Source organism: Magnolia sinica, chromosome 3 (genome assembly GCF_029962835.1).
Source record: "Magnolia sinica isolate HGM2019 chromosome 3, MsV1, whole genome shotgun sequence".
NCBI lineage: Eukaryota > Viridiplantae > Streptophyta > Magnoliopsida > Magnoliales > Magnoliaceae > Magnolia > Magnolia sinica.
Window position 1 is genome coordinate 87,007,924 of NC_080575.1, and position 13,120 is coordinate 87,021,043.

Here is a 13,120-nt window from a genome sequence, read left to right on the forward strand (position 1 = left end):
CCGTAGGGCCCACCTTGATCATATGTTGTATATCCACTCCGTCCATTCGTTTTTATAGATCATTGTAGTGAACGGTCTCAAAAATTGAGCATATTCGAATCTCAGGTGGACCACACCAGAAGAAACAGTGATGATTGAATGCTCACCATTAAAAATTTCCCAATGCCGATTGTAAATAGATCGGTAATGTTTATTTGAATTCAAGTCTCCCGATCTTTTGGACCATTTTTCGCTCGACTGTAATCACGTGTAAATGGGTAATATATATTTATTTAGTTAATTGCTATATTTTTTCCGATGCTACTTTCTTAACGCTAAAATTGAAAATTCTGTGAAATAAATGTAGGGCCCATCTTGACTTATGTGGCTTATCCACCCTGCCCATTTCTTATGGCATCTAGATTTAGGGCATGAGCCAAAAATGAGACGGATCCAAAGCTCAACTGGAACATACCATAGGTAATAATAAGAATCAAATGCCTACTGGTAAAAACTTCTTAGGACCCAATGAGTTTTAGATCAAGCTAATATTTATATTTCCAGTTTATCCATGTGTTTGTGACCTTATGAACCAGTTAGTTGATGAAGAAATATGGTCCTGTGAAGGAAACAATTTTCAACCGTCGACAAATTAAAGCCATTGTTTCCTTCTCTATTAGTCGTTTAAGTGTTCTACTGTTTCCTTTCGCATAGGTCATTTGAAATTACTTATTTTTTAGCTCATGCCATAAAATGTTTTGATAAATAAAATGGATAGTGCAGATTATACATACATACACACAGAGTAATGGTCTCCTGCGAACTATATCGGAAGTAATTTATGTGCGAGCCTTTATGTAAGCCGTAAGATGAGGAGAGCGTCTGGGATTCAGCTGCATTGAGAGAGAGAGAGTCTTCGAAAAAAAACTCTCTCCTGCACTCATGAAGACACTCTTGGAATTGCAAGCAGATTTCAAGCAAAAGCCTTTGGTTAGAAGATCCTGTGCAAGGATTCTATGTGGGGCCTACTATGATGTTTGTGATAAATCTAACCTGTCCATCTGTTTTTCAAAATCATTTTAGGACATGCGACAAAAAATGAGGAGGATCCAAAAATTAAAGTGCCACATGAGAGGAAATAGTGGGGATTTAGTGACCACCGTTGAAACATTTATATGGCTACAAAAGTTTTGTATCGGTTTATGTTCCCATTGTTTTCATTTCATCACAGTGAAAATGACATTATAAACGGTTTAGATGGAATATAAACTGGAATATAAACACCAAGGTGGAGCCTACGAAGGTTTTAACGGTGAGCATTCCTTTCCCCACTGTTTCATCTCGTATCGCCCACTTGAATTCTTGATCCTCCTCATTTTTGGTATAATGTCCTAGAATGATATCTAAAAACAAATGGACGGGTTGGATTTCACACAAAGATCACAGTGGGCCCCACACAGAATCCTTCTGTGGGATCTTTGTGGGAAAGGCTATAGTAGTAAATTCGTGTCCCCTGTGTTTGGGAAACAAATTGGCTACTCCGCCGCCACCGGCCAATGGCGGGTGGTCGGTGCTATGTGGGCCCCACCATAATGTATGTGTTTCATCCATGTCGTCTATCTGTTTTTCTAGATCATTTTATGGCATGAGACCAAAAATGAGGTATATCCGAATCTCAAGTGGACCACATTACATGAAATAGTGTTGAATGGACATCAACCATTAAAAAAAAATTTGGAGGCCATAAAAGTTTTGGATCAAGCTGATCTTTGTTTTTTACCTTCATATGGGTCTTAATGACCTAATCAACAGATTGGTTGTCAAATAAATAGTACAGTGGGCCTTAGGATGATTTTAACTGTGGGCATTACTCTCCCCACTTTTTTCCATGGTGGGGTTCATTAGAGCTTTTGATCTGCCTCATTCTTTGGACAATGTCATAATATGATCTCTCAAAATGGATAATCCTGTCTCGAAGTGGGACACGGATTACCTAACGAGAGGTTGAGTAGCTGAAGTGACGTCAATGAGTTCTGTGGGCCCCATCATGAGGTATGTGTTATATTCAAAACGTCCATCCATTTGGCAAGCTCGTCTTAAGGCTTGAGCAGAAAGATAAGACAGGTATAAAGATCAAGTGGACCACACTGCAAATAGCAGTTACGGATTGAACGCCTACCATTGAAACCCTTTTGGGGTCACAGAAGTTTCTTATCAATATGAAATTTGTTTTTCCTCTTCATCTATGTATTTGTGATCTTATTAACAGATTGGATGGAAAATAAATGTTATGGTAGGCCCTACAAATTTTTTAATGGTGAAAATCATTATCCGTGCTACTATTTTTGGTGTGGTCCATTTGAGCTTTGGATATGATTTATTTTTGGTTTAATAGTCTAAATTGATCTTGAAAAATGGATGAACGGTGTGGATAAAATAAATAAATCATTGTGGGGCCATGTAACTTTGATCTCCTTTGAACCGTTAGTACAACTCGGAGCTCGAGGAGCGTCGGCGCTTGTCTTTGCGCCACACGTATCTATATATAGCTAGTGTGTGGTACACCAACCAATCCGCTTCCCTCCTAGACGGAAAGGGATTGCTTATCTTACTAAGTAAACCATGTGAGGTCCACCATGATTTACGTATTTTATCTTCTCCGTCCATCCATTTTCCCAGATAATTTTATGGCTTGATATGAAAAATGAAGTATATACAATGTTCAAATGGATCACACCACGTGAAACAGTTGAATTGAACTTCTATTGTTGAAAATTTCTTGGGGGCCACATAAGTTTTGGATCAAACTATCCATGTCTGTATGATCTTATGAACAAGTTGGATGACAAATAAACATCACTATAGGGCCTAACAAGGTTTCGACGGTGGAAATCATTATCCTCACTTTTTCTCCCGCCATGATCCACTTAATCTTTGGATATGCTTCAATTTTGGGCTCAACCCCTTAAATTAGATGGAAAAATAGATGGACAACATAGATGAAACACATACATCATGGTGGGGCTCACATAGCACGGACCACCCCCATTGGCCCAAGGGAGTAGCCAGTCCGTTTCCGAAACATAGGACGCGAATTTATTGCTAAAGCCTTTCCCACTTCCGCGTAAGGATTTTGTGTGGGTCCACTGTGATCTTTGTGTGAAATCTAACCCGTCCATTCATTTTTAGATATCATTTTAGGACATTATACCAAAAATGAGGAGGATCCAAAATTCAAGTGGGTCATACAAGATGAAACAGTGGGGAAAGGAATGCTTACCGTTGAAACCTTCGTAGGCTTCACCTTGGTGTTTATATTCCATCCAAACCGTTTATAATGTAATTTTCATTGTGATGAAATGAAAACACTAGGAACATAAACCGATACAAAACTTTTGTAGCCATATGAATGTTTCAACGGTGGTCACTAAATCCCCACTATTTCCTCTCATGTGGCACTTTAATTTTTGGATCCTCATTTTTTGTCACATGTCCTAAAATGATTTCGAAAAACAGATGGACGGGTTGGATTTATCATAAACATCCTAGTGGGCCCCACACAGAATCTTTGCACAGGATTTTCCCAACCAAAGGCTTTTGCATGAAATCTACTTGCAATTCTAATAGTGTCTTCGTGAATGTATGAGAGAGTCATTTTTTAAAGACTCTCCCTCTTTCAATGCAGTTGAATCCCAACCGCTCTCCTCATCTTATGACTTACACGAAGGCTCACACATAAATTGTTTGCAGTCATGTGGCACATTTTGTCGACAGTGAATGAAAAGGACACATAGTGGCATTGCATTGTTGGAAGTAACTGCAATATGCATCTAATCATTCTCCCGAACTGTCTGATTACAATATGACAGCAGTGAATAGCTGGGATGAGGGCATCATAATGAAAACCTTTTTTAAAATCTTTCTCCTTCCTTTACACACCACAAGCGAACTCAAACCCAGGGCATAAATAGAGTATTTCCCAAGGGAAGAATTTGATCTCAAAAGTGGGATTGTTATGTCAAATTTCATGGAATTTCCAAGCACGTACTCATTGCGCAATAATGGTGTTTATTTCATACCATTTAATTCCTAGTACTCCCAGTTTTATTTTTAACTTCCCCTGGTAAATACATGGAATTACCTAATTATTGCTTACTACACCTGTTTTACGTTTCGAAAATCCGTCCATACGAACGCTTTTATTACAAATTTAAATATGTGGGCCCTACCATGATATATATGAGTTATCCACACCATCCATCCTTTTAAAAAATATATTTTAAGGGACGAGCCCAAAACTGAGGAAAATAAAAAGCTCAAGTGGACCACACCTTAGGAAACAGGGATCATTAAAACATCAATGGTTGAAAGTTGTTTTCTCCCTAGGGCCCACAGTTATGTTTATTTGTCATCCAACCCGTTAATAAGGTCGCACAGTCATGGATAAAGTGGAAATAAAAATATCAGTTTGATCGAAAACTTCCAGGGTCTTCAAGAAGCTTTCAATGGTAGGAGTTCAATTCCCATTGTTTCCAGTAGTGTGGTCCACTTGATCTTGGATCTGCATCTTTTTTTAGCTCATGCCCTAAAATGATTTGGCTAAAGGGATGGACGGTGTGGATAATACAAAAACATCAAGGTGGGCCCCACAATTTAACTTTTTTTTCATCACGTGATGTGAGGAGTGCTATAAATGAAAGGTGGCCGTAAAATCACCTTGGAAATTCAACCGGAAACACATAGGTAAATAATCATTACCCATTTACCTGGAATTACCTCTGTAATTAGAAAATCAAACAGGCCGTGTTGAAACACAGTCTGAATACCATTGAGCCAGTTGAAACCATCCCAGTTAAAACCTTAAGATTGTATAAGGTTCTCAACTCACAATTGGCCCTACACTTGGTGTTTTGGGCATGGGCCTATCTAAGCTAACTAACGGGCCAAAATCCAATTTCATAACATAGCTTCACTCTTCACTTGAGACCTTAAGATATCTAATCCATGAACAGCATTGATCATTCATCGTTACTGTCAATGTGAATAAAAACATAATATAAACTAAAAATTTGGATGCAAGGTTCATGTGCCCAAACCCTATTTTTCTAGGTCCTCTACTCGGTTACGGGATAACAACTTACCCAACATGTTGCATGGACTAGACTTCGACCTTGTTTGTATAGATATTGTCCATGGGCTCTCTATTGAATCATGGCTTTTTGTAGGCCTACGTTTGCAGGTGTAATTGGCCCATTAAATGACGCATGTCTAAAAGTTCTTAATGCATGCTTGGTGACGTTTTTATGTGGCCATCATGGGTTTTGGTCAATTTAACTTGCATGTTGCAATAGCATGATCAATGGACCTTGTGTCATGTCATCTTGGTGCACGTGGGGCACCCCATCTTGTTGGGAGAAAGATCTCTTCTCGACCACACGAACATACCCAGCAATATGTATCAAAAGAAAAAGAAAGAAAGAGAGAGAAACGCAAACCACATTATAGAGATTTACATGATTTTCCTTTGGTACATCCATAGATTCACACTAATCTACTATACTCAAAGGCAAAAATAAAGAAGTGGCTCTCAATACAATAATTTCTCTTTTTTTTACGACACACTGCATATTACTCCAAAACAAATCATGATTTTTATAAAACACCATGTGAAATTAGTCAGTACTAACATCTACTTAAAGTTATCATGATTTTATTACTAGAAAGTCAATACATTTTTAACTCAGTTGGGCCATAATATGGAAAGTAAGCCACTGGTTTTGGCCATCCATTTTTTATATTGTTCCCACCTTAGATTGGAAAAGGCTTGGATATTTGTTAGAAGATCATAAACAATCCCGGCTAATAGAAAGATCAGATCTAAAATACGCATTTTCATCTTGGTATCTTATGAATATGTGTGGATGGGGGCAGCTCCTAGTGAAATTAGCATACTGAAAAGGGCAAGTTCTTAGTCCTAGAGGAGGGGTACGACTTTGCAAAATAAAAATAATTACGGAATATAAATGAAGATAACTGAATCAAATAATAATATCAATTGCAATAGTATTGAGAAGTTGATTCAAACATTGTTCAAAAGACAACCTTATACAAAAAACTAAAGTTTATGATAGGACAACCTCATTTCTTGAACTTAGTAAGGATCAAAAATCCAAACTAAAGCAAGAGGCAAAATAATGAAATCTAGCTATTACAACATTCACCACATATACATGAAATAGATAAAATCATTCACCACTCATACATCACATACATCAACCACAAAACACTAGAAATTATAGTGGTTCGGTGTGTACACCAATTATTCTCAAACAGCCACACCTACTCCACTCCCAATAATCACAACCTGCGTGATATTGGCGTTCACTATGAAACAAGGTTTTCCAAGGTTCACCTTAAAACTTGTACAGTTGTGTTTTCAATGTGTTATCATAATTAAAAACTCCGCACTGAGATTTTTTTGCTATCTCAATCAAAACTAATATAGAGATTTTCTGGCTATCTAAAAAACTAAGAGCAATTAATCAAAATACTTATCTTGAAGATTCTGTTTGATGTAGCCTAGAAGAACCGCTTCACTTAAAGATATAGATGTTCAATGTCTAACACACATATAAAAGGGTTTTAGGTTCTAAATGAATTTTAATTAAATTCAAGCCTGGGCTACTTGATTGAATTCCTTGGATCTTAAAAGGGGTAGAGAAGAACTCCCTTTTACAAGATTAGATTGAAAGCAAGGAGAGATCAAGAAATTACAAATCAAATAAGCTATAAAATGAATCTACAATTACCGAACTATAGTTTGACAATGGTGGGGGCTTTTCTCTTAAAGTGGATGCTTAATTTGGCTTTGAATAAATGAATAAGGCTGAGAAAAGACCTCTATTTATAGGCTGAAAAACGGTCTCTTCGACTGGTCTAAGGTTACCTTCGACTCGTCTAAGGTTCAACCAAATTTTAAAAATTCTGGCACGATCGGATAAAACCGACTCTCGACTAATCGAGTGGCTTGCTCGACTGGTCGAGTGGGTCCAAAAAACCTTGTTGGAGTTTGAGTCGAGTCCTACTCAACTGGTCGACAGTGTCCACGACTGGTTGAGCAGAGTGTTCGACTGGTCGAGGACCTACTAGAAAAATCTGAAAATTTAAAATAAAACCTGGACTGGTCGAGACATAGCCTGGCCTAGTTGAAATAAAGCCTATAAAAAGTATAACAACCCATAGATGATGTGCAATATAAATGACTTAAACCTAAGGTCTTTCTAGGGTCATATATATCTGAAATATTGAACATTGAACTTGATTCTTCAGAAGCTTTGGTAGATCTTCTACTGGATATACTTGTACTTGAAGCTTGATCTTGATCTTGACCATGAAGTGCACTTGAACTTGAACTAGAAGTTGATCTTCATATGAAGGTGAACTTTCCATCATATGAACAAGTCACATCCTAAAGTAGTTTGTCTCAATGAAATTTAACAACTAAGGGTGCTTGATATACAACACAACACTTACACATACATCCTAGAAGTGGAAGTGAACATATAGGGCAGGTTGGACTAGGGCTAATGCATATGGATTTAGTTGATCGACAGTTTGAAAAATAGTCTAATTAAGGAAATTTGTTATGTCGTCTCATCGTATAAATGGTTTGGATAGTTGAACATAATCTAGATCCAAACAAGTCTCATGAACAGGTATTACTCAGAAGTGTCTTTAAATTGTCTAATCTTATTGCATGATAATGCTCCACTTAGTAATTAGACCATGGGTTTCAAGAATAATATAAAAAATATGAAAATCAAAAAATTAAAATTTTAAGGAAAAGAAATTCAAACACTTCATACCTTTTCTCTTTCGGCTCTTCACTCGACGAACAAAACAATGTTGAATTTTTATTAGAAGCAGTTCGCCTGAATACATCTTAGGTAGATTTGGGCTTTTACAATGATATAAATACATACACCCCTTGCAAATAGAAAATAAAAAATGTTGATTATACAAGGTTGTTATGAATGTAATTGTTATGGGAAATATGGTCTGACTGTACTCAGGGTCAGCTTAGGCCTAATAGCATACACCGTTGCGCCCTCTCACCTAAAAATACTAGAGTTCACTCCCCCAAGGATAGGCCGAGGAGGTGATCTGCTAGGTGAAGTTGAGAAAGAGCTCGTTGAGGGTAGATAGGACCGATGAGAAGATAAGTCCAATCTTAAGCTCAGCTCGACCAACACAGATCTCCTAAGCTCCTCAGAATAATCCCTGACCGACTAACTGCTGAGTTCAGCTCGGCACAGTTCGGTGCTCGGCCCAATCCCGGTTGATCAACAAGTTCGGCTCGACTATCTTTAGGTCAGCTTTATCCAAGCTGTCAGGGCTCCGTAGTAACCATTGATGCCCATTACTTGCTTAACCGTCCACTGCGTAATTCCATGGTAACTGCCCACATTTACCACTTGTGCACATCTCACCCAACAGCTAAGATCGTGCCTAAAATTGTGGACCACCTCATCCTACAAACACTATAAATAAGAGGACCATCTACATGAAAAGGTATGCAGAGTCTCTCGCCCTAAACTCTTCTACACTACCAGATCCAAATTCCTAGTCTGACTTTGGTATTGAAGGGTCTCCTGCTCTAGCCAAGGTCTCCTTTGTTCTTCTCTTGTGCAGGTGCTCGGAGGTTTGAAGAGAGCGATCCAAATTCTTGTATCAACATTTTAGCGTCGTCTATGGGAACAACATCAAAGTCGTTCCTGCTTTACCAGAAGAGAATAATGGCGAAAGGAAGAAAGAAAGCTCCTCCTATCACTCCTGCTACTGGACCTGAGCTTGTTGGACAACCCAATCATCAAAACTCGTCTTCCCAACTCCAGGCGGAGTCCCCTCCTACGAGCACGGCACAACGATCTTGGAACCAGGGAGGTCGTTACCTTTCCTTGCAGAACCAGGTTGAAACGTGGCTAGTGAGCTCGATCAGATGAGACAGATGCTAGAAAGACAACTCCCCCTCCCCAATCGAGACACAATTGCCCGAGCAGCTGCCGAGAACTCTACGCCAGTTGATTCTTAAAGAGAAGTGTATCGGGGCGTATCCGCTCAGGTACCATCTCATGTTTTAGGTACCTCATTGCTGGGTCCTTCCAACCTATGTCACGAACTGGAGAAGAGGAGGCGGGGGAAAGCACCCGAGGAAGATCTGGCCCCCGAAACTGTCACCGAAAACAAAGATCCATGAGAAGTCCAGCTTGACGAGCTGAGGGGTCAAATCGGTGTCATGCGCCAAGCTTATTGGGCGCAAGCCCCGGCTTTGATAGATGCAATGATGGAAGAAATAGAACCGCCATTCACCAACCAGATCATGAGCTCTGCTCTACACTTGAGGTTCCGAATGCTGCTCGTCGCCCCATAATAGGTACTGGAAACCCTACTAAGCATGTAGAATCCTATAAAGCTTGGATGGAAGTCCAATTGGTGTTCAGGTCAATTATGTGTCGCACCTTCTCCTTAACCTTAACAGGAGCCACGTGGAGCTGATACAAAAAATTGAAGCCGATGTCAATCAATTCCTTCATCGACCTCAGCAAGGCATTCCTGACACAGTTTATTATCGGGAATGAACGGCGGAAACCGTCTACTCCTTAACCTTAACAGGAACTGCGTGGAGCTGGTACAAACAATTGAAGCCGATATTGATCAGTTCCTTGGCCCACCTCAGCAAGGCATTCCTGACACAGTTTATTGTAGGGAATGAACGGCGGTAACCATCTACTCACTTGCTCAAAATCAAACAAAGAGAGTGAAACCTTAAAAGACTACATTGTGTGATTCAATGGGGAGACAGTGCAGGTCGAAGATTACTTGGGAAAAATAGCTCTGCTTGCCATGATAACTGGTCTCAAGGAGGGAAGGTTCCTCTTTTTAATAGGAAAGAACCCTCCGATAACCCTGAGGGAGCTCATTAATCGAGCATAAAAGTACTCTAATGTCGAGGACCTCTTCAATTCTCGAAAAGTTACTTGAAACATCAAGAACTCGGCGAAGAACAAAAAAACGCAGAGAGGAAGCCCCATCCCAAGCGCCCTCTAACGAAAAGAGATCGGACGAGGGTACGACAAGAGGGCAACGACCGAGTAGACGTCCAGAGAGCCAGTTCAGTTCATACACCCCTCTCAATGTCTCACCGGAGCAAGTCTTTCTAGAAGTACAGGATCAACGGCTACTGAAATGGCTGAGCTGTATGAAAACTAGTGCGGACCAGTGGGATAATTGAAAATACTATTGTTTTCACCGTGACCACGGCCACAACACTAGCAACTGCTTCAACCTCAAGGAAGAGATCGAGGCCCTCATCTGTAGCAGGCATTTACAAGAGTACGTCAAAGGGGAACAACCAGATTAGAAAGACGAGCAACCCACCAAAGTCATCGATGGTAGCCTCGAAATTCGTACTATCTGTGGCGGGCCCGCATGAGGTGGTGATTCAAACTGAGCTCGGAAGTCCCATGCTCGAAGCACCGACCCAAGTCATTATATTCATCTCGTCAACAGGCCGTCCAAAGAGCAGCGAATGCACCCATGTAGCTTGACATTCTCTGAAGAGGACCCTCGCGGTATCCGACATCTACACGACGATTCTCTAGTTGTGTCCATGACCATAACTAATCGAAAGGTATACTGCATTCTCGTAGACATAGGCAGTTCGGCCTATATACCCTTCGTCGAAGTGTTCGATAAGATGGGGGTTGATAGGTCACGTCTCTGACCTGTTAAAACCCCATTGCACGGCTTCGCAGGGGATAAGGTCATCTCTGAAGGCTCTATCATACTCCCTGTCACTGTCGAGTGTTCGATAAGATGGGGGTTGATAGGTCACGTCTCTGACCTGTTAAAACCCCATTGCACGGCTTCGCAGGGGATAAGGTCATCTCTGAAGGCTCTATCATACTCCCTGTCACTGTTGCGGAAGGACAAAATTAGACATCACAATGGTCGACTTCTTGGTGGTAAAATGCCCTTCGGCCTAGAACGTCATCCTCGGACGACCATCTCTCAACTCTATGAGAGCTGTACTATCCACATACCGCCTTATGATGAAATTTCTTACTGAGGACGGGGTCGACTATCTCTGGGGAGACCAGCACGAAGCTCGACAATGCTACTCGACTACCCTAAGAAGAAAGATGCTTGTGCAGACCCTAGTGGTCAACTCGCTTGATCCTAGGGAGGATTCATCAGAAAGAGGCTCTCCGATGGAAGATCTCCTAACTGTTCCCCTCGATGAGCCAACCCGACCCGAACAGTTCAAATCGGGTCATTGCTAACTCCCGACTACTGCAAGCAAATAATGGATCTCCTCCGACGTAATGCCGACGTGTTTGCCTAGTCTCATTAGGATATGTCTGGTATTAGCCCTGAGGTGATGGTTTATAAATTGAACGTAGACCCAGACTGTAGACCAATTAATAAAAAAAGGACAGCCTTTGAACCAGAGAGGTATGATGTGATTTCCGAAGAGGTCGGCAAACTCTTGAACGCATGATTTATCAAAGAAGTCTACTACCCCGACTGGATCACCAACATCGTCCTAGTAAAAAAGTCCAATGGAAACTGGGAAGTGGCTGGTTTGCGTCAACTACACCGACCTAAATAAAGCTTGCCCCAAGGACAATTTTCCTCTCCCCAGAATCGACCAACTAGTCGATAACACAGCCGGACACGAGCTCTTGAGCTTCATGGATTCATATTCAGGCTATAATCAGATAGTCATGCACCCATGTGACATGCAGAAGATGACCTTTGTCACCAATAAGGGCCTTTACAGCTACAAAGTCATGCCCTTCGGACTGAAGAATGCTGGAGCTACATATCAGTGGCTGGTTAACAAAATGTTTGCTCGGTTGATTAGGCGGTCCATAGAGGTATACGTCAACGACATGGTAGTGAAGAGTGTCAAGGCTGCTGACCATGTGGCCAACCTCGACGAGACTTTCTCAATCTTGAGGCAATATCAAATGAGGCTGAACTCGACCAAATGCGCATTCAGAGTAAGCTCGGGTAAGTTCCTTGGTTTTACAGGTTAGCCAAAGGGGAATTGAAGAAAATCCCGACAAAATCAAAGCTCTGGTAGATATGAAATCACCCTAAACAGTGAAGGAAATCCAGTGCCTCACTGGTAGAGTCGCCACCCTCAATTGTTTCATGTCCAGAGCAACCAACAAATGTCTCCCGCTCTTCCAGCAACTGAAAGGCAATAAGAAAGCAAAGTAGACCCTAGATTATGAACAAGTGTTCCAGTAGTTGAAACAGTACTTGGGATCACCCCCACTGTTATCAAAGCCATAACAAGGAGAACCCTTGCTACTGTACCTAGTGGTGTCCGCGATCGTAGTCAGCTCTGCCCTCATTCGAGAATCTGAAGGGAAGCAATGTCTAGTGTACTATGTCAGTAAAGCCCTGGTTCCAGCCGAGACGCGATACCCAAACCTAGAAAAACTGGCTCTGGCTCTGATAATATTATCTCAGCGACTTTGCCCGTATTTCCAGTCTCACGTGATAATGGTCTTAATTGACCAGCTTTTCTGCCAGGTACTTTAGAGGCTCGAGGTATCAGGAAGGCTCACTAAATGGGCGATTGAGCTCAGCGAGTTCGATATCAAGTACCAGCCTAGAAACGACATCAAGGGCCAGACAGTGGCTGACTTCATCATCGAACTTACTGACCAGGAGAACAAGGTTGCCCCAGACAACCCGAAAGAAACTCTCGACTCGGCCAGCAGATCTAACCAAGAGAGCGAAGCCAACCAATCAACTGTTGTGCCAAATGATATGGGGCTCGATCAGCTGGCCAAGAACGCCTAGGCAACAGAAGCTAACCGGAGCATCTGAACACTGTATGTGGACGGATCGTCCAACTCTAAGCGTGGAGGGATCGGAATTGTCCTCCTAACCCTTGAACTGACATCAATCTAGTATGTTATAAGGTTTTCGAACAATATGATTGAATACGAAGCCTTGCTAGTAGGGCTCAAATTAGCAATGACCATGGGGGCTTAGGTCCTCGAAGTCCATGCAACTCTCAGCTTGTCGTCAACCAAATCTCCGAAGAATACTAGGCAAATGA